We start from the raw sequence: 23,644 nt of genomic DNA, 5'->3' as shown, positions 1-23,644 counted from the left end.
TGTACACTGGGGCTTTAGGACGTCTTCCCATAACCTCATCAGCCATCACTTGTTCCTCATTTCTTGGAACCATTTTCTCCTTTTCCATTACACAACCATCCTTAACTTCATATGCTCTACCATTGGTGTCAACTGCATGCAACAAACTATTACTTTGAAGATAACTCTCTTCATTAAAAAATGGTTCAGTACTTGAACTATGCTTTCATTCTCCTAAGAACACTTTACAAAAGTTTTTTTTTTACTTCTCTTTTCCTTTTGCTTTGTGACTTCATTGCATTGACTAATTTATCTAATCTACGCATCCTGTTCAAAATTAAAATGAATAGTTTTTTTTTATTTCTAATGCCTTGGTAGCAATACTTTCAATTAATTTCTTTTTCTTATAAAATTTGGTTTTTTTCTTATATTTTTTCACATCCTTCAGCAAATTTAACATCACTCTTCTCATTTTTCGACGAATGTTTTTAAAATCTATTTTCCGTGTTAAGTCACTCTTCCTAACTTCTGAGTCTATATTAGCATTTTGTTTTTGCTGTCGACTCTGTTGTAGTTTTGTACTTGAACCACTGTTTGAATTTATCTTTCAATCATTTATTTTTTTTTGGAAGATATTTTTTAAAAATTCTTTAGTTTGCTTACCAGAAGACTTTTTCTGTTTTCCAACACACGCTTCGCCTCCTATTTTTTTTTTACCAGTCGTCTTCAAATATAGTTGTTGTTTCTTTTCTTTTCTTTTTCTTGACTTTATAGGCATCTTTATATTTTTTCACTGTTGCTCAGCAATACCTGCAAAAAACTAAAAAAAAATACCTTTATGAAATTTCAATTCAATTCAATTTTTTTTTTCAACTTTTCAAATCCTATCACATGAGCTGATCCTTTCCTACGAGTCCAAGTCTTACAAAATAGGAGAAACATGAATTAAATCTCTGACAATAATTCCTGTGTGCACACAGACTCATGGTGTGATTCTAGGCAGAAAACGATATCTGATTGGCAATTTGAAAGCACATGTACTTCTGTTGAGGAGCAAATGATAATTACTGTGACAGCCTGACACATTTTTCATATATTTTAGAGAAGTAGAAAAGAGCACATGTCCTTACAGCTATTTGACACCATGACCATGTGTTACAGGGTGAGTGATTAGACTACAGCAAAGGAAATGTGCCTTGATGACGTTGAATGTGTTTGCTATGTGTTTGGATTTGCCTCACATTTTTGAGATACTGATTTCTGCTGAGTGCTAATCAACACATTTGAAGAAAACAAGCTGGCCCTTTCCTGAATATGCAAGTTTTACAGAACAACAGCAACACAAATTGGAACGCTGACAACAATTCCTGTGTGCACACAGAGTCATGGTGTGAATCTAGGCAGAAAGCGATATTTGAAAGGACATTTAGTACTGTGGTACAGCAAGTGATAATTACTGTGACAGCCTGACACATTTTTCTTATAGTTTACACAGACAGAAAGGAGTACATGTTCTAACAGCTCCTTGAGACCATGACCATGTGTTACAGGGTGAGTGATTAGACTAGAGCAAAGGAAATGAGCCTTGGTGACATTGAATCTGTTTGCGTTACACACTTCTATCTAAAACACCACACACAGCTGACTATTATACATGGGAGTGTAGGAGAAGCTGCTGCGTGTGTGCAAAGAGTGTGTTTCTGGAAACTGTGTATTGTCAGCTACAAGAGAGATCTGCATGGAGACTCCCACAACTGCATGAAGAGTGCAGACATGTGTATAAGACTTCATGTGTGGTAAGGGTTAATTAGACTTTTCAACATGTAGGAACCACCTCAGCCATTGCAAGAATTGATGAAAAATCTACCATGCTATTTTCAAATGTGTTTGCATTTGTCTCACATTTTTGAGATACTGATTTCTGCTGAGTGCTCACCAACACATTTGAAGAAAACAAGCTGGCCCTTTCCTGAATGTGCAAGTTTTACAGAACAACAGCAACACAAATTGGAATGCTGACAACAATTCCTGTGTGCACACAGAGTCATGGTGTGATTCTAGGCAGAAAACTATATTTCCTTTGGCAATTTGAAAGCACATTTAGTACTGTGGTAGAGCAAGTGATAATTACTGTCACAGCCTGACACATTTTTCTTATAGTTTACACAGACAGAAAGGAGCACATGTTCTAACAGCTCCTTGAGACCATGACCATGTGTTACAGGGTGAGTGATTAGACTAGAGCAAAGGAAATGAGCCTTGGTGACATTGAATCTGTTTGCGTTACACACTACTATCTAAAACACCACACACAGCTGACTATTATACATGGGAGTGTACGAGAAGCTGCTGCGTGTGTGCAAAGAGTGTGTTTCTGGAAACTGTGTATTGTCAGCTGCAAGAGAGATCTGCATGGAGACTTCCACAACTGCATGAAGAGTGCAGACATGTGTATAAGACTACATGTGTGGTAAGGGTTAATTAGACTTTTCAACATGTAGGAACCACCTCAGCCATTGCAAGAATTGATGAAAAATCTACCATGCTATTTTCAAATGTGTTTGCATTTGCCTCACATTTTTGAGATACTGATTTCTGCTGAGTCCTAATCAACACATTTAAAGAAAACAAGCTGGCCCTTTCCTGAATATGCAAGTTTTACAGAACAACAGCAACACAAATTGGAACGCTGACAACAATTCCTGTGTGCACACAGAGTCATGGTGTGATTCTAGGCAGAAAGCGATATTTCCTTTGGCAATTTGAAAGCAAATTTAGTACTGTGGTAGAGCAAGTGATAATTACTGTGACAGCCTGACACATTTTTCTTATAGTTTACACAGACAGAAAGGAGCACATGTTCTAACAGCTCCTTGAGACCATGACCATGTGTTACAGGGTGAGTGATTAGACTAGAGCAAAGGAAATGAGCCTTGGTGACATTGAATCTGTTTGTGTTACACTCTACTATCTAAAACACCACACACAGCTGACTATTATACATGGGAGTGTACGAGAAGCTGCTGCGTGTGTGCAAAGAGTGTGTTTCTGGAAACTGTGTATTGTCAGCTGCAAGAGAGATCTGCATGGAGACTTCCACAACTGCATGAAGAGTGCAGACATGTGTATAAGACTACATGTGTGGTAAGGGTTAATTAGACTTTTCAACATGTAGGAACCACCCCAGCCATTGCAAGAATTGATGAAAAATCTACCATGCTATTTTCAAATGTGTTTGCATTTGTCTCACATTTTTGAGATACTGATTTCTGCTGAGTGCTAACCAACACATTTGAAGAAAACAAGCTGGCCCTTTCCTGAATGTGCAAGTTTTACAGAACAACAGCAACACAAATTGGAACGCTGACAACAATTCCTGTGTGCACACATAGTCATGGTGTGATTCTAGGCAGAAATCGATATTTCCTTTGGCAATTTGAAAGCACATTTAGTACTGTGGTAGAGCAAGTGATAATTACTGTGACAGCCTGACACATTTTTCTTATAGTTTACACAGACAGGAGCACATGTCCTAACAGCTCCTTGAGGCCATGACCATGTGTTACAAAAAACAAGCTGCCCCTTTCCTGCGAGTGCAAGGGTAATAGAGCAAGACCAACACAAATCAAATCTCTGATAACATTTCCTGTGTGCTCACTGTCTCATGGTGTGATTCTAGGTAGAAAACAGAATTCCTGGGTGATACCATTAAACCTTAACTTATAGTGAAGACATACTCCATAATATATAACATGTTCAAGCCACTTAAATATCTTCCTTAACATAAAATGAAAAACACAACTTTTAAAGTAGTAGGAAAATGTACCATACTATTTTTAAATGTGTTTGCATTTGCCTCTCATTTGTGAGTAACTGATTTCTGCTGAATGCTAACCATCACACTTTAAGTTAACAAACTACCCCTTTTCTGCGAGTGCAAGGCTAACAGAACAAAAGCAACACAAATTAAATCTCTGACAACAAATCCTGTGTGTAGACAGACTCATGATGTGATTCTAGGCACAAAACAATATTCCTCACTGATACCACTACACCTTAACTTACAGTGAAGACATACTCCATAATATCTTACAAGTTCAAAACAGTTAAATATCTCCTAAACCACAAAATGTAAAACTCAACTTTAAAAGAAAAATGAAATTTCTATTATTTATATCAAAATACACCACATACTTCCCCTCTCAAACTCATAACTCACCTTTAAAATTATTTAGTTGAGAAATAAATGTGGCACTCAAACAGCAGATTATCAGAGCCAGAATCTCAGAGCTGTACACCTCTCTCCTCTCAGCAGAACCAGTAAATGGCAATGTTTCCCTCTCTTTTTTCACACATATGAATGTTCATTTCAAATCACAGTTCTTCCCACATTTTTTCAAATGGAATCACACATTTCTATTGGTTGCAACTTTCAACCCCTTTTCCAAATCATCCCTTCCCCCAACATGACTTCTGCCTGCTACCATAGCGACAGGTCATGGAACACTGGTGTGAGCAGAGAGGTCAGTAGTTCACCACACAATGTTTCAAATCCAAAGAGCAAGAGTGCTTGACTTTTCAAACCTAACAGCAAATCCAAAGTAATGTTCTGTGGGAACACATTTTTCTGAACCAATACAAAACATGCTTCTAAAAATGTACACATACAGCCTAGTATTAACTGTAAAATGATTTGAAACAGCCAATGAGTTCTTTTTATTAAAAAAAAATATGTATGCCTCCATTTTACAACTGTCTTTCATTTCATATTGCCATTCTACTGAAAGAAACCTCCTGAGTGCATCCACATCTCCTTGAAAGATGTTCACAGTGTGGATTGTAGGTCACAGCTATGTCTTCTGGAGTGAAAAGTATGCAGAAAAAAGAGGTATGGTGAGAGATCTTGCTTTGCCAAATGTAGACATTAAATGGATTTGTCAGAGAGGGTTAAAGTGGCACCAATTAATGCCTTTGGTGAAAACCTTTCTACATCTCCCACAGCCTAACCTTATTATTGTGCACTGTGGTGGAAATGACCCAGGCACTTTAACTGGGGTAGGTCTGGAAATGCTTGTTAAGGACACCTTTGTGCAATTGATGTCACTTTTTCCACAAACTACCTTTGTATATTCTAATAGCCTGGCGCAAGGCATATGACCCTATCCTTAAACAGGGTTATCAGGCCAGCATTAAGCTATATCATCGAGCTATTTGCAAAGCACGGGCCTCTTTCTACTCCTCAGAATTCAAGAACTGTGCTAACCCAACCAAATTAATCTTTAAGGTTCTCAAAGATTTAACCAATAGAAAAACCGTTGTGTTGGGGAATGGCTCTCAGGCTCATTGTGAAGAACTAGCGTCTTTTTTTGTGGAAAAAGTGGATGCGATTTACAGATCCTTTCCCTCCTCTACCACATCCATTAACAATGTAGAATCTATGTATATTGTCTTTAGTCCATTGTTAGTGCTTCCTGTGCCATCTCAGGAAGAATTTGATTCCCTAGTGGTGAAGGTCAAATCGGGTTCTCCGATGGACCCTCTGAGACCTGCACAATTTAGGGAATCCGCTGAGATCTGTCTTCCGTTTCTTCACAATCTCATCAGGTTATTTCTTAGTTTTGGGACGGTACCTATAAAATGGAAGCAAGCCATGGTTATGCCGATATTGAAAAAGTCTACTTTAGACCCAACAAAACCAGAACATTACCGGCCCATCTCTTTGCTTCCATGGGTCTCTAAGATTGCTGAGGCTCATGTTAATAATATTCTATCTGGTCATCTTTTAAACACAGGTATCCTTCATCCTTCCCAGAATGGCTTCAGAGCAGGCCATAGCACTGAGACAGCTTTGGTGGCTATGGTTGAGCATCTACGAAGACTGTTAGACTCTGGACAGACGGCGGCACTGATCCTTTTGGATCTTAGTGCCGCTTTCGACACTGTTTCCCACCCGATTCTGCTCCAGAGATTAAGAGAAGCCGGAGTGGAGGGTACTGCTTTAGATTGGTTTCGTTCATTTTTGGCTGAGCGTACCTCTAAAGTGTGTACATCCCCCTATGAATCTTCTCCTCGCCTTATTTCCCAAGGAGTTCCGCAGGGTTCGGCACTCAGTCCGACCCTGTTTAACTTGTATGTGAGACCGCTGATGGGGGTTGCCAATAAATGGGGCCTAACCATGGTGTCATATGCCGATGACACACAATTAGCGGTCGCACTAAATGGGAATACTGCGTTGAATGCCTCCAATTTTCAGAGAGCCCTTAGGGAGGTGGCAAGCTGGATGACCGATAACCGTCTCCAACTTAATGCCACTAAAACTGAAGTTTTGGTGTTGGGCAAAGAACCTCACCTTTGGGGAGACGATTGGTGGCCGTCAGAACTTGGCCAAACTCCTATTCCGGTAACCCAGGTGAAGAATCGGGGGGTTTTGCTTGACGGCAAGTTATCATTTACCCCTCACACAAAAAAATTGGCGGGTACCTGTTTTGGTGTTCTTCAGAGCCTTAGGCCTATTTTGAAATTTTTCGACGCCTCTACTAGGCAACTTATAGTTCAGGCCATGATTCTCTCTAGATTAGATTATGCCAGCGCACTTTTATTGGGCACCAACCAAGCAGAGCTCACACGCCGTCAGCGTGTGCAAAATGCGGCCGCTCGAATGTTGATTGGTTTGCCTAAGTTTTGCTCAGTCAGGCGTCCCATTTCTGATCTTCATTGGTTGCCCTTTAGGCAGAGGATAAAGTTCCAAATATTGTGCCTGGTTTTTAAAATTCCGAAGTTTGCCTCTCCTCCTATTTTAGCTCAGACCATCTCCTACTACACCCCTGCTAGAACACTACGTTCAACGGGTCAATTTCTGGTTAAGGTTCCCTGTTTTAAAAAAGCCAGAATGGGCGGCCGTTCATTTGGGGTTTTGGCAGCGAGCCTCTGGAACACACTGCCTGTTAGCATCCGTTCTATTTCTGACTTGCTGCCTTTCAGAAAAGCTGTTAAAACTTTTTTGTTTCCTTTGGTTTAGTGGTCGTGGCTGGTACTATATATCTGGTGTTATGTTGCTCATCCTTTTATAGCGCCGGGACGCCGCTTGGCTGTGGCATCTGTGCGCTTTATAAATATAAAATAACATAACATAACATAACATAACATAACATAATATATGCCAAAGGCAAAAGTGGAACTGGTCCAACCAACATTGTCCGCAGATTGACAAAGCAAGAAAGCACGTCAATAAGTCTGTTTCTGCTTTCCTCAGAGACTATGGTATGGGTTCTATATACCACAACAACTTGCGTTACAACATGCAAGACATTTATAGAGGAGATGGTGTACATTTCAATGATGAAGGGAACAGAGTCTTCCTCTTGAACTTTAGACTCTGCATCGGTACTTACTTGTAGGTACCGAAAAACACTCAATAAACACAAGGGCTCTTTTTAAAGCCACCTAATATCTAAACACTTAAACATGATTTTTATTTCTATTTTTTTTTCAGGTTTTTTTTTGGGTGCGCGTAGAGTGCGCGCACCTCACGATGTTTTTTAAAAAAAGTAAAATCTTTTTTTGGGCCCTTCGTGGTCCTACTGTGGCCCCCTGACAATGGCTTGGGGGTCAAGAACTCCCTACCCTGCCCCCTATTCATGGTCTCCACCTTCCTTTTCAGTGCGACAGACAAAATGGCGGCCGACACTTCCTGATTTCTACCGATTTGAATGTTTACTGACATGTAACAACCAATCAGAATTACGCTCGCGCACGGCAGGGTGCGCGCACAGGGCTTGCACAGTGCGCGCACGCTGCGCGCTGATAGATATTGATATGCTTTTAAATGCAATTTTCTCAGGAAATACTGAACAGATTTACACCAGACCTGCGAAAGGCACTTCCTTGACCTTATGGCTACCTCTCTGCCAAATTTCAAGTATTTCTGTTCAGCCATTCGGGCTGTAGCTGTGTCTAAAGGTCCTATGGAAAAATGCATGGGGAAAACGCGTTTTGGGACCCCCCTTTTTTCTCGGCCCCCGCTTGACGAATCACCCCGAAACTTTCAGGGTAGGAGCTGAGCGGAGCGCCCCATTAGTTTTAAAAATTTTGCTAGGATTCGTCAACCGGCGCCAAAGTTATTCAAAATAGAATTTTGAGATTTCCTATGGAAACACGATCCTAACTATAACTATCTACTGGCGACCGCCAGTAGATAATATATATATTCACTGAAAAAAACATCGGTTTCAGCAGCGTTATAGTTGGCTGGACTTTTCACTCGTACAAAACCATTGAAATTCCCCTGTTATAGTTAGTTCAGCTAACTATAACTCGCGCGCCCACAATGCACTGCTGATGACGTCACATATTACATCACTCATGACATGGTCAGTGACATCACTCATGACATTACTGATGACATCTCAAATGATATCACTGATGACATCACTGATGACATCATCCAGTGAATGTGTGTTTTTCTGAAAATTACATATGTTTTATATATGTATATCTCAAGGTCGATGGAAGAATAAATGGGTATATAAGTGTCTAAATGGATGATTTGTTTTTGAAAAATTGATTGTATAACTGACTGATTAAGTGTATCTTAGTGAATACATTGCTTAGTGAGTAATGTTTAAATATGTAAATATCTGTATCAGTCTCTCACTTTGTGTATAAGTGGCTGCATGGGTTGGTGAGTAGCTACATGAGTGTCTATATAGGTTATTAGTTGGTTTTTTGAGTATCAGTATGAGTGTCTGAGTGTCTATATGGTTCGGTGGGGGGGTATTACAAAGTGCATAGGTGCATGAATGGGTGACTCACTGTTTGTGTTGAAGACAGCATGTGTGCAGGACTGTATGGGCGGATGAGTGTGTGCATGGGTGTGTTAGTGAGTGAATGACTGTCTCAATAGTGTCTTTATGAGTAACTACATATGTTTTAAACTAGTATATGTGACTATTGGTGTATGTAAGTGAGTATATGTGAGAGTGAGAGATTGAAAGAGTTCCTGTATGAATAAGTATGTGTTTCTATAAGTGATTGTTTAAAAGACTAAGTATGTGTAAGTTTCTGTAGAAGTAAGTGTGGTGGTGTGTGTATAACTGTATATGCAAGTAAATGGATGTTTGATTCTTTATTAGCATGAGTGACTATGTGTGTGAGTAACTCTATGGATGAGTGGCGTTGTGTAACAGGGTGTATAGGTGTATGAGTACATATGATGAGTGAGTACATGTATGAGTGACTGTATAGGACTGTTGGTGAATGAGTGGATGTGTATGTGGATCTTAGAATTACTGAATAGGTTGTTGTAACTGATATTGGTATGTCCATTGTTTTGAAAATTTTAGTTTCTATTTTTGAATGTGTGTATCAAAGGTTATATTAGGGGAAGAGGAGGTCTGCCACTCTATCAGCAAGGATGATGTCATCAGTGATGTTATTTGAGATGTCATCAGTGATGTCATGAGTGATGTCACTGACCATGTCATGAGTGATGTAATATGTGACGTCATCAGCAGTGCATTGTGGGCGCGCGAGTTATAGTTAGCTGAACTAACTATAACGGGGGAATTTCAATGGTTTTGTACGAGTGAAAAGTCCAGCTAACTATAACGCCCCTGAAACCTATGGTTTTTTCAGTGAATTTCTAAGGTTTTTTAAATGCTAATTCCTAACTATAACGTGACTGAAACCTATGGTTTTTTCAGTGAATTTCAAAGGTTTTTTTAAATGTTAATTTCTAACTATGCCTACAGAGATAGGATATGTGAAGAAAGAAGAAAAAACGCACAGAAAGAAAAAAAAGAAATGCAGAAAGAAGCAACAGAAGTCCTCAAAGACGAAGAAAAGTGCAGGAAGAAGGATAACGTGCAGAAAGAACAAACAGAAGAGCAGAAAGAAGCCTTGTTGCAAAATCATCCTGTACCCTCAACTTTTTCAGACGGATACTGGTAGTAACTGAGTCTGACTAACCAGTCTTAGAGCCAGTGCTATGTTAAAAGACACTCAGAATACAGTGAAAACACCTACATACACTAGGGTACACTTTGCGTTGGGGTCCCCCTGTGATCAGCATGACCTCCTCTGTAAGCCCCTAGTATATAATAGGGCAGGGGATTAAAACTACCTCTTAAAACGCGCCACAGGATGTGTTTGCACACGTCACCTCAGGCCCCATCCCCTCACTTCTCCACCGTGTAAACACGCCTTGTGGCCGTTTTAAGTTAGGAGATTAAGTCCCCTTGAATCCTGAGGGTCCCTAGGGTCCAACTAGACCACTAGGTACCTCCAGTAAACGCCACAGAGCTGCGTTGCAGAGAGATGTAAAAAGGGGCACGGCCTTGACCACCTCTCTGCAACGCAGCGCAGTGGCGCTTACTGGAAGCACCTGGTGGGCTAGTTGGCCCCCAAGGTCCCTCAGGATTGAAGAAGAATTATTTCCCCAACTTAAAACGCACCACAGGGCTTGTTTGCACAAGTTAACTCAGGCCCCGTCCCCTCCCTTCACCACTGTGTAAACATGGCCTGTGGCCGTATTTTTGGGGAGATTAAGTTCATTTGAATCCTGAGGGTCCCTAGGGGCAAAATAGCCCACTAGGTACGTCCACTAAGCGCCATTGCAGAGAGGTGTAAAAAGGGGCACAGCCTGCACCACCTCTCTGCAACGCAGAGCAGTGGCGCTTACTGGAAGCACGTGGTGGGCTAGTTGGCCCCCAGGGTCCCTCAGCATTGAAAGGGAATTATTTCCCCAACTTAAAATGCACCACAGGGTGTGTTTGCACACGTCACGTCAGGCCCCGTCTCCTCCCTTCACCACTGTGTAAATGCGCCCTGTGGCCGTTCTAAGTTGAAAGATTAAGTCCCCTTGAATCCTAAGGGTCCCTAGGGTCAAACTAGCCCACTAGGTACCTCCAGTAAGCGCCACAGAGCTGCGTTGCATAGAGGTGAAAGAAGGGGCGTGGCTTCAGAACACCCGTCTGCAACGCAGCTCCCTGGCGCATACTGGAGATACATGTTGGGCTAGTTGGCCCTCAGGGACCGTCAGTATTGAAGGGGAATTAATTCCCCAACTTACAACTGGCCAGGGGGCGCATTTGCAGAGTGCTGCAAGGAGGGGACGTGGCCTCCGGCGCGATGCCGGTCTTTTATTTATTTTATTTTAAGAAGAAGGGCTGTGTGGCCCCCCTTCTTTTTCTAATTTACTGGCCCTGGAGACCCCATCCCCCAGGGCCTGCACCCTAACTTTTTTTGTTGAAAAAAATTAATTTGGCCCTCCCAAGGCCTTAATCGGCCCTGGGGACCCCAACCCCTGGGTCATTGCCTTTTTTTTTTTGTAATTCTTTAGGAGGGAGCTGCGTTGCCCCCCTCCTCAGGCCACTTATGGCCCCGGGGACCCCATCCCCCGGGGCCGGCCTTTGTTTTTTATTATTTTTTAAAAATATATATTTATAGAAACACCTAGGACATGCTGGTCAAACCGTATGTACCTATCACCATGACGATTTGCGTGATATTCATTAAAAGGCGACTATGCATAGAATGAATCCACATGGAATGTATTTACACTGCTAGTGAATCTCTGACGTGTCTGACGCCCTACCGTGCCTAATCCCGGTGCCCCCGCCGGTGGGTACTCTCCAAGTAGACACCCTTGGCTTTTGTTTATACAAACATGGGTAGCTATTGACGGGCACATTTAATATACACGCACACCAAGCCATTCAAAGGGGATTCGACAAAAATTCGACCAAACTATGCAAGAAACCCCCCTCACGGTTAATAAAACACACATCCACCGCCGGATGTGTAATACTTTTTATTTTACTCTCTGGAAAGGAGACGAACCTCACTTGAGAGTCACAGCGTGCTCCTGGCTGAGCCCAATGCTGTGTTACACCCACCAGTGCCCGCTGAGTGCCTCACACCAATGTGTTGTATTTCACCAGCTAGTGCGTATGCTATGACACTCTCTAGCCCATGTGCACTGTAACACCACCCCGTGAATATGTCATGCCACACTTGCCTTCACACGGGTTATATTGCCCCATCTAACGTTCCTTCCTCGATGCCTATATTATAACGCACAGTGCTATGCCATACATATTACAATCTGGGATCCATATCTTTGTCACAGTGCATATGCAACGTTACACTCCCCAGCACATATTTTATATTACAACTTTAGAGACTAGTTAGGTTACACAACACTGCCCTGTGCATATTACACTCCAAGGCGCATATCGCATAGCACACGCTAGTGCCTGTGCTATCTCGCGCTCTCCAATGAATCTGTCATTGCGCACAATGTATTGCATATTATATTTCACGCCTCGGTTCATCTTATATCACACTTTTTGGTGCATAGTTTATACCATATACTATATCTAGTTTTCATTTTCAATCGTGCTCCCAGGGCTATGTTCTATATAGACTGCGTCCACCTACCCTTTTCACTGGCATTACATTTTGCGATGGGGGTGGAGGGTCAGGGGGTGTTTCTGCCAAGTGAGCCCGGAGTCACAGTCACAAACGTCCTCTTCTTCCTGAATAAAAGTGAGATTATGCTGCATGCTTGTTCATATTTTAAGTAGTTCACACATACACACATTTTAAAAACAATAAAGTTTCTAATACCCACCTTCTCTGAACAGTTAGCTTGCTGTCCCATCCACCTCCTCCCTATCCTCTGTTGTCTGAATCCACGGACTAGCCTCCTCCCTCCTGCCATGCATGGTCTGATGTGCTGCCACTACCTTCCATTTAGCATGATGTACCAGTCCACTCCTCCTGCCTATGGCCCATCATTGACCTCCTGCTTAGCCTCTGTGCTTAGCTTGCTCCCCCTATTCTCCTTCCCCCTGCCTTCTTTGTGCACGCCCCCGCTCCATCCTTTTTGCACACCGTATTCCATGGACCTGCTACTCCTATCTACTCTGAGTGTTCTGTTGAGCTGCACTCCCCTCCCACCTGCCTAGCATTGTCAGATGACTGTAACCTGTCCCGGCCACCTCCACCCTGCCTGTCCACATGCCATGCCCCTATCCCCTTCCTCCTGTCCTCCATGGTTCATTTTACTGCCACATCCTTCTGCCCTCCCTGGTCTGTTGTGCTGCAACTGCTCCTCCTGCCTGCCCCGTGCGGTCTGTTGTGAGGCCCCGTCCCCTGAACTCTCTTGTCTGTGCCCAGGTCCTGACCCTCCCTTCTATCCTCCATGGTCCTTTATGCATGCCCCTGCACCCTCCTTCTTGCCCATCATAGCCATTGTTCTGCCACTAACCCTCCCGCTTGCCATACATGGTCTTCTGTGCTGCCATGGCCCCTCCCACCTTCCCTGTGTGGTCAGCTAGCTGCCCCTGACCCCCTCCCACCTTCCCTCCATGGTCTGTGCGTATGCCATCATAGTATCATTGTTGCTCTCCATGGTGTGTCTTGTTTCTAGTGCCCAACCTGCCTGACCTCCATGGTCATCTTGCTGCTCCTGCCCTTCCCCCTTGCCCCCAGCCCTCTGTTTCCATGTGCAGACCCCTATTCCCTCCCTCCTGGCTTGTCTGTTCCATTGTAATGCCCCTGATCCGTCCCTCCTGCCCTTTATGGTCTGTTATGCTGCAGCTTTCTCTCCTGTCTGTCCATTATGGTCAGCTAGCTACCATTGCCTCTTTCCCTTCTGTTCTCTGTTGTCCATGTGCATGGTCCTGTCCCCTCCCTATTGCTTTCTATGGATTGTTGTGCTGCACTCCCGTCCCGCATGCGCTGTGTGGTGTATTGTGCTGCTGCAAACCCTGATGCCTGCCCTGTAGGGTCAGTTTAGTGCACCTCTCCATGTCCCTCCTGTCCTCTGTTATCCGAGTCCATGTCCCTATCCCAATTCCTCCTGCCTACCATGATCCAACGTACCATACTTGCGAACATTTTGAACTTGGTAAGAGGGAGATTTTGAAAAAAAACTGGGGTATTGATTTTCCCCTTTGAGTTACATTGAAAAAGAGGAGATTGTAGACAGGAGACAGATCAAATAAAGACCATTTGAACTTAAAAACATTGGACGTTTCCTGGCTGAAACGGGTCTGTTGGCATGTATGGTTGTACTACCACTGCCTCTTCCTTCTGCCCACAATGGTCTATTATATTGCCACAGCCTCTCTTGCCAGTCCTGTATTGTTGGTTTGTTGCCCCTGCCCCCCTTTCCACTGCCCTCCATAGTCTGTTGTGCTGCCACTGCCCTTCCTGCCTGCCCAATGTGGTCAAATTGTTGCATCCGCACTCTCCTACCTGCCTTCAATTTTCAGAGTCCGTGCCCCTGGTCTCTGCCTCTCAACAGTATCCCAATGAACAACTAGATTGCTAACATTCTATATTTATTACAAAAGTGTGGAACGCCTGACGTCATCTTGATGTAATCAAAACTGTAATACCTAGAGTATTTCCACTAGAAATTACATATATAAGAGGGTCTTATTTGCATCAAAATTATGGTTAGTGCTCTAAAAAACTAAAATGAGGACATATTTTCTGAGTTTTCAAATAGCGACAAAGAACTTTTAAATTATTTGTAATCTTTATGTTTTTTTATCCAGTTGACCACTTGATTAAATGTTGCACCTAGGGGAGAGGATGTGGTGTTACCTCCAGAGCCTCAGACTTTGCAACTGGGGAACCAGGTTGGAGTTTCTGCTTCAGCTCAACATTCTGTGATTCTGGTCAAATCATTTAATCTCCCCATGTCTACAACCAAAATGAATTTGATCTTGTGTGATGTAACCAATGCTCATGTAAAGCACTCCAATACCTGACAAGTCTGCACTATATAAAACTGCAAATACACAAAAAATAAGTGTTTTGCACACATCTGTCATTGGGCTACATGTGGGCTACATCTGGGTGATATATGTGCTGCATTCGGGCTCTTTTGTCTCTGGTGGCCATCTTGGGAGATTTATTTGTTATGAAGTTTCCTAATTTCCTCATTTACTGCAGTCTCCTCAGTAGGAAATGCTTTCAGTTTTTACTTTGATTCCATCAAGAAGGTATTCAGATATGTCACACATTTGCCATAAATTCTGAATGTTAGCACTCTAGTTGCTCATTAGATCACTGTAGTAAAGCTACTGCTCAACACGGAAGTCTGCTGCTGGTATTAAAAGTGCATGTTTCAGCCTGCATATCAGAATTTTTTTAATGAAATAGAAAAGGATTTGAGAAGTCACTCAAAATGTGCCCTAATTTTTCTTTCTTCAGCACTAATCATAATTTCTATGGCAAAATAAACTCCCTCATTGTGTTCCTTTTTAAATTAAATGTTTTAAGTGTTACCAGTTAATTCAAGATGGCTTCAGGTGTGCCATACTTTTGTCATAAGTAAGACAGTAAGCGTTCTAGTTGTTCTTAAGAACACTCTGGGACATTCTGTCATTGGGCTATACTTGGGCTACATCTGGGTGATATTTGGGCTACATTTGGGCTCTTTTGTCTCTGGTGGCCATCTTGGAGATTTATTTGTTATGAAGTTTCCTAATTTCCTCATTTACTGCAGTCTCCTCAGTAGGAAATGCTTTCAGTTTTTACTTTGATTCCATCAAGAAGGTATTCAGATATGTCACACATTTGCCATAAATTCTGAATGTTAGCACTCTAGTTGCTCATTAGATCACTGTAGTAAAGCTACTGCTCAACACGGAAGTCTGCTGCTGGTATTAAAAGTGCATGTTTCAGCCTGCATATCAGAATTTTTTTAATGAAATAGAAAAGGATTTGAGAAGTCACTCAAAATGTGCCCTAATTTTTCTTTCTTCAGCACTAATCATAATTTCTATGGCAAAATAAACTCCCTCATTGTGTTCCTTTTTAAATTAAATGTTTTAAGTGTTACCAGTTAATTCAAGATGGCTTCAGGTGTGCCATACTTTTGTCATAAGTAAGACAGTAAGCGTTCTAGTTGTTCTTAAGAACACTCTGGGACATTCTGTCATTGGGCTATACTTGGGCTACATCTGGGTGATATTTGGGCTACATTTGGGCTCTTTTGTCTCTGGTGGCCATCTTGGAGATTTATTTGTTATGAAGTTTCCTAATTTCCTTATTTACTGCAGTCTCCTCAGTGGGAATACTTTCAGTTTTTTATTTTGGTTCCATCAAGAAGGCATTCAGATGTGTCACACATTTGCATACATTCTGAATGTTAGCACTCTAGTTACTCATTAGATCACTGTAGTAAAACTGCTGCTCACCAGGGAAGTCTGCTGCTGGTATTCAAAGTGCATGTTTCAGTCTGCATGTCAGAATTTTTTTAGGAAATAGAAGAGGATTTGAGAAGTCAAAGTGTGCCCTAATTTTTCTTTCTGCAGAACTAATCATAATTTCTATGGTAAAATGAACCCCCTCATTTTGTTCCTTTGTACATTAAATGTTTTAAGTGTTACCACTTTATTCCAATCAAGATGGCTTCAGGTGTGCCATTCTTTTGTCATAAGTAAGACTGTTAGCGCTCTAGTTGTTCGCTAGAACACTCTGGGACATTCTGTCATTGGGCTATACTTGGGCTACATCTGGGTGATATTTGGGCTACATTTGAGCTCTTTTGTCTCTGGTGGCCATCTTGGGAGATTTATTTGTTATGAATTTTCCTAATTTCCTGCAGTCTCCTCAGTAGGAAATACTTTCAGTTTTTTACTTTGGTTTCATCAAGAAGGCATTCAGATGTGTCACACATTTGCCATAAATTCTGAATGTTAGCACTCTAGTTGCTCATTAGATCACTGTAGTAAAGCTATTGCTCACCAGGGAAGTCTGCTGCTGGTGTTCAAAGTGCATGTTTCAGTCTGCATGTCAGAATTTTTTTATGAAATAGAAGAGGGTTTGAGAAGTCAAAATGTGCCCTAATTTTTCTTTCTGCAGCACCAATCATAATTTCTATGGCAAAATGAAGCCCCTCATTTTGTTCCTTTGTCAATAAATGTTTTAAGTGTTACCACTTTATTCCAATCAAGATGGCTTCAGGTGTGCCATACTTTTGTCATAAGTAAGACTGTTAGCGCTCTAGTTGTTGGTTAGAACACTCTGGGACATTCTGTAATTGGGCTATACTTAGGCTACATCTGGGTGATATTTGGGCTACATTTGGGCTCTTTTGTCTCTGGTGGCCATTTTGGGAGACTTATTTGTTATGATGTTTCCTAATTTCCTCATTTACTACAGTCTCCTCAGTAGGAAATACTTTCAGTTTTTTACTTTGATTCCATCAAGAAGGCATTCAGATGTGTCACACATTTGCCATAAATTCTGAATGTTCGCACTCTAGTTGCTTATTAGATCACTGTAGTAAAGCTACTGCTCACCAGGGAAGTCTGCTGCTGGTATTGAAAGTGCATGTTACAGTCTGCATGTCAGAATTTTTTAATGAAATAGAAGAGGATTTGAGAAGTCACTCAAAATGTGCCCTAATTTTTCTTTCTGCAGCACTAATCATACTTTCTATGGCAAAATGAACCCCCTTGTTTTGTTCCTTTTTAAATTAAATGTTTTAAGAGTTACCACTTTATTCCAACCAAGATGGCTTCAGGTGTGCCATACGTTTGTCATAAGTAGGACTGTTAGCGCTCTAGTTGTTCTTTAGAACACTCTGGGAAGCTACAGTAGAACACAAAGGAATCAACTGACAGTCTCTGCCCTTGTTGGATGTACATGTTTTACTAAGAATGTCAGACTTCAGTCTCAAATGACTGAGAAAGATAATGTGAATTTACAGAAAATATGCTCTCAGTTTAGCTTATAGATCACCTTCCAAACCTCTGTGGGAAAAGCATCTGAAAATAGTTTTCTCTCAAACATGATTCATGATATCACAGCAGAAGGCTTTTTCACATGGTAAAATCACCATAGAACACACCACAATTCCTAAAATGAGTATGGTACAATCAACAAATGATTTATAATGTAACTAAAGTCTTAAAACCTTCTATTAACTGCAATGCTTTTTAATGAGATGCTATCATGTATATTGGTCCCAAGATGGCTGCCAACACTTCTTGGATGAAGTGCTGACAGCCAATCAGATCTCACGGTGAGATGTGTTGTTAGGCTCCGCCCAGATATATATGTGATTTTACTTTTGATTTTCTCAGGAACTACTGAACAGATTGACACCATATATGCAAAAGGCACATGCCTGACCTGAGGATTATCTCTTTGCCAAAGTTCAAGTAATTCTGTTCAGCCGTTCGGGCTGTACCTTCGACTATAGGTCCTATGGGAAAATGCATGGGGAAAACGTGTTTTGGGACCCCCCTTTTTTCTCAGCCCCCGCTTGACGAATTAACCCGAGACTTTCAGGGTAGGAGCTGAGCGGAGCGCCCCATTAGTTTTGAAAATTTTACGAAGATAAGTCAACCGGCACCAAAGTTATTCAAAATAGAATTTTCAGATTTCCTATGGGAACTCGGTCCTAACTATAACTATCTACTGGCAACCGCCAGTAGATAATATATATATATATATATTCACTGAAAAAAACATAGGTTTCACGCACGTTATAGTTAGGAATTAGCATTTAAAAAACCTTGCAAATTCACTGAAAAAACCATAGGTTTCACACACGTTATAGTTAGGAATTAGCATTTAAAAAACCTTGCAAATTCTATGAAAAAACCAGAGGTTTCACACATGTTATAGTTAGCTGGACATTTCACTCGTACAAAACCATTGAAATTCCCCCGTTATAGTTAGTTCAGCTAACTATAACTCGCGCGCCCGCAATCCACTGCTGATGACGTCACATATTACATCACTCATGACATGGTCAGTGACATCACTAATGACATCACTGATGACATCTCAAATGGCATCACTGATGACATCACTGATGACATCATCCATTGAGTATGTGTTTCTGAACATTTTTAATATGTTTAATATATATATAGGGAAAGGCCTGTTGAAGAATGAGTGGGTGTACAAGTGTGTAAATGGATGATTTTCTGTGGTGCGTAACTGACTCTATAAGTGAGTCATTAAATGTATCTTACTGCAGACTAGTGACTAAACTGTGTAAATGTTTGTATGTGTCTGTATGTTGGTGTATAAGTGGCGGCATGGTTTTGTGAACACCTATATAAGTGTCTATATGAGTTATTGATTGCTTGTCCCAGTATCTATATGGGTTCCTGAGTGTTTGTGTGGGTAGGGTGTGTGTGACTCTATGCATAGATGTGTGAGTGGGTGATTCTATGGGTGCATGGTTTTAAGAGTGCATCTGTGATGGACTGTATGGTTGAGTGAGTGTATGTATGGGTGTGTTAGGGATTGAATGCATATCTCAGTGGTACATTTGTGACTAACTACATATGTGAAAGGCAGAATATATGCGTATAAGACTATATAAGTGGGTAAATGTGATAGTGTGTGATTGTGAGAGTGACTGTATGGATGAGTGTGTGCTTGTATCAATGATTCTATAAGAGTGTAAGAATGTGATACTATTTTTATGAGTAAGTGAACTTGAGTGTGTATAACCGCATAGGTGAGTAAATGGGAGTGTGATTATTTGCATGACTGAGTAGGTGTAAGAGTAGCTCTATGGATACTTGTTAGTTTGTGAGTGTCTATATAAGTGTATAAATGCATATGATAGTTTTGTATGGAGTGACTGTAAGTATGAGTGACTGTACAGGTGAGTAAGTGGATGTGTATGTAGACCTAAGAGTTAATAAGTGGGTATGTAGTTAATGGTATTGCAGTATGTATGGTTTTGAGAATGGAACTCTTACATTTTGACTCGGTGTATCAAAGGTTATATTAGGGTGTGAGAAGATCTGGTAATTTATCACATGGATGACGTCATCAGTGGTGTCATCAGTGATGTCATTTGAGATGTCATCAGTGATGTCATGAGTGATGTCACTGACCATGTCATGAGTGATGCAATATGTGACGTCATCAGCCGTGGATTGCGGGCGCGCGAGTTATAGTTAGCTGAACTAACTATAATGGGGGAATTTCAATGGTTTTGTACGAGTGAAATGTCCAGCTAACTAGAAAATGTGTGAAACCTCTGGTTTTTACATTGAATTTGCAAGGTTTTTTTAAATGCTAATTCCTAACTATAACGTGTGTGAAACCTATGGTTTTTTCAGTGAATTTGCAAGGTTTTTTAAATGCTAATTCCTAACTATAATGTGTGTGAAACCTATGGTTTTTTCAGTGAATTTGCAAGGTTTTTTAAAGCTAATTCCTAACTATAACTTGTGTGAAACCTATGTTTTTTTTAAAGAATTTGCAATGTTTTTTAAATCCATGTTTTTTTTTTCTTTTGAGATTTTTTTTTAAACAATATGCTACCTATGTATATAATCATTGATTTACTGTATCCAGCAATATAGAATGGTTCACCTTTTTTAAATAAATGTTTAGATATAGTTGAACAACATAGTTAATATCTTCTACAAACCTTTATACTTTTTTTTTAGGATTTTTTACCGTGCGCATACGGTAAGTTTACGGTACGCGCACGGTACGCTATAAGTACGGTGCGTGTACCTAATATCTATGCTCCGTGTGCGCATGCGTACGCGATTTACGTACGCATCCGTACTTCGTATGTGACGCTTATATGCTTGCTTCTTACGCGCATGCGCGTGTGCACCTTACGTGGAACCACCATACGCGCGTGCACGCGTGCCTCTAATGCGCATGTGCGCGTGCGCGCGTGCGTCTAATGCGAATGTGCCTGTGCGCGCGTCTTACGTACGCGCATGCGTACTTTTACCGTACTTTAAGCGTACGGAGTGCGCACGGTAGGTCATGTGATCCAGAAACAACACTTTTCATTGGTTTAAACTTCTTTCATTTCCAGAAACTTCCAACACCACACCCATTCCCCTCATTACTGCTTGTGATTCCCTAGGAGAAGGAGCTGAATTGTCTTTGGGATACAATGGCAGAGCAGCAGTCCTCTTCTGGGAGTGAGCAGGACAGCATTATTAGACAGAGAAAGAGGAAACAGAAGGATTCTTTTGTCTGGCAATATTTTACATTTCCAGAGGGACAGAAAAAAGTCAATGCTCCATTAGTCACCTGCAAACTTTGTGGGCGTGTCTTGTCTAGAGGAAATCCAAAGAAGAAGTATTCTTTTGGAATTTTCTCTATGTTTAGACACATTAGGGATGTACATCCCAAGACTTTTGCTCAACATACTGAAGCAACCCCTCCAGTAAGTCAGCCGAGCACATCCGCAGAAGCTCAGCCGAGTACATCTTCGGCAGCTCAGCCGGGCACTTCCTCTGCGGTGGGAGCGTCACCCTCTTTTTCTCCTCTGGACATTTACCCTCGGTTTCAGAGAGTACATATAAGGTGCAATACTTGTTACTCTCTCATTGCTATTGGGGAGTCTAGTATTCCTCTAATAGACAATAAGATTGAGCAGCACAAGTGCGGTACCTTTTAATATTGCCATTCTTTCCTTCCTCTGTCCCTGTATTAACACAATGGCTCTTTTAAGAGCCACCCTACCTCACAATTTTTTTTTATTTATTTAATCACTTTTAAAAAAAAAAAATTTTACCCTGCGCGCGCGCACCCATTTAAAAAGAAAATAAATAAGTAAAATATTTATTTCACCCTTCAATGTACTTGAGGGACCACAAGGGAAATGAGAAAAGCAGAGTGAGGAGAAGTGAAAAAAAGGGAGTATGAAAGTAAATGTGTGATAAATACAGATATTTCAAACTTACCTGACCAAAAAATAACTTAATTATCAATAAATGTTTTTTTTTAATTGCTAAAAAAAGTATTAATTTTCCTAAAATTTCTTTCTCAATCTGTAAAAAAAGAAAAAAAGTATTAATATTTAACAATACATTTTAGAATATAGTACACATATTTTCTTATTTAAAAAAACACATTTTGCCCTTTTTTTGCTGTTTTCAGAATATATTGAATTTCACTGTAAATCGTGAAACCAATTGCATTCATCACTTAACAGCGGGCAAAAAAATTAACAATCTGAAAGATTGTTTTAAAAAAGCCCTGAATCTCTTCTCAGTAAAACATACCTTTATAAAAATGTAACATATTTAATAAAAACATCATCTAAAAACAATAAATATTTGCAATAAATATTGTCTGTAAATCTTGTTGCTTAAGCACATACACCAAAATAATTTCTGTCAAAGAAGTCCACAAGAGAAAGTTTTACCTTTCCATGAGGCCAAATGGTAATTTTTAAATTCTTTTTTGATGAAATATCCAATGGTAATCCAATAAAGTCGCAAAAATGATTTGTTCAGATGTTGCAATTTGTATCTAAAATTTTTGTTTCAGAAAAATTAAATAGGAATTTGTAAATTCTGCAGGCAAACGTTGCTTGAAAATCAATTGAGAATCATTACACAGTGTCCAGCCTTTTTCACATTTAAGATAAACTGTGTAATGACCAGAAGTTATAGAAGGTCCATCATGGAAAATTATTGCAACTGCAACAAAAGTTTTTCCAGATATTGATAATTGATGTCCTGTAAACTTCTGTATTAAAGTGTCCAATTTTGTTCCATCAGCTCTACAACGTTGCATCATTAAAATTACATACTGTCCATATTTCTTTAAAAATAACGTTGAAAACATGTCTGATTTACATTTAGAACATTCCATGTTGTGATTGGCATCTTTAACTAATTTACTAAAAGTCACTGATTTACTCTCTGGTAATGTTAAATATATGAACCTTTCTGAATCAACATTAGAGCTACATGTGTTGAAACAGTTTTCACAACTATGTTCCCATTTATAAGAGAGACCAAACATATTTTCTATTTCTACCCCTTCTTCTTCCAGTACCATAAGGATATACATCAAGAATTCCTGTGCATCTTGCTGGACATTTTGAGTAAACTGTGTACATCCTGAACATACATCTAAAAGTTTTCTAACATCAGAAGCACTTTCTATTTTAGTTTTATCAATACTCAGCTTCTCAAAAAGAAAACTCAGCAGAGAACAAAATCTTTTTACATGATTAAGTATTATCTGCTCTTGCAAACTTTCAAGATAAAATACAACATTCAGCACTACATTAGCGTAGCAGTTGACACCAGAGCTATTTTCAAAATGACAACCAACAACCTCTTGAACACTGTCCTTTTTCTTTTTGCTTGCAATCACATCACTCTCCTTTTGTTTTCTCTTTTGTACATCCTCATTACAGATATTCTCAATTCTCCTTTTCCGAGAAACAACACGTTTTTCAAACACAGGATACTGACCTAAATGAGGAGCATAGGTTCTTCTTAATCTATTATACTCCTTTACACAATTTGCATCAGCTCTAACTTTTGAGTCATCAAAGTCTATCATGAATAAACCAGATAATGTTTTCGCTCGTGACAAAGCAACATATGCCATACCTTCTTTGAACACAGTAGAACCAATGTTTACAAAAGCACTATCTACAGTTAATCCTTGAGATTTGTGAATAGTTACAGCATATGCTAGAGAAAACGGAAACTGCTTCCTAGGTACATATAAGTCTTTTACAAGCAAAAAACGGACTGAACAACGACTAATGTCTTTAACCTCTTCAATCTGATCAAATTTTATTTTTAAAAATTCAATCCCATCTTTTTTCTGGTATTTCACAAGACCCACAACTTTACCCATAGCTCCATTCACTAAACCTTTTTCTACATCC

The sequence above is a fragment of the Triturus cristatus genome, chromosome 7 (genome assembly GCF_964204655.1).
Source record: "Triturus cristatus chromosome 7, aTriCri1.1, whole genome shotgun sequence".
Classification (NCBI taxonomy): Eukaryota; Metazoa; Chordata; class Amphibia; order Caudata; family Salamandridae; genus Triturus; species Triturus cristatus.
This window is presented reverse-complemented; position numbering follows the sequence as displayed.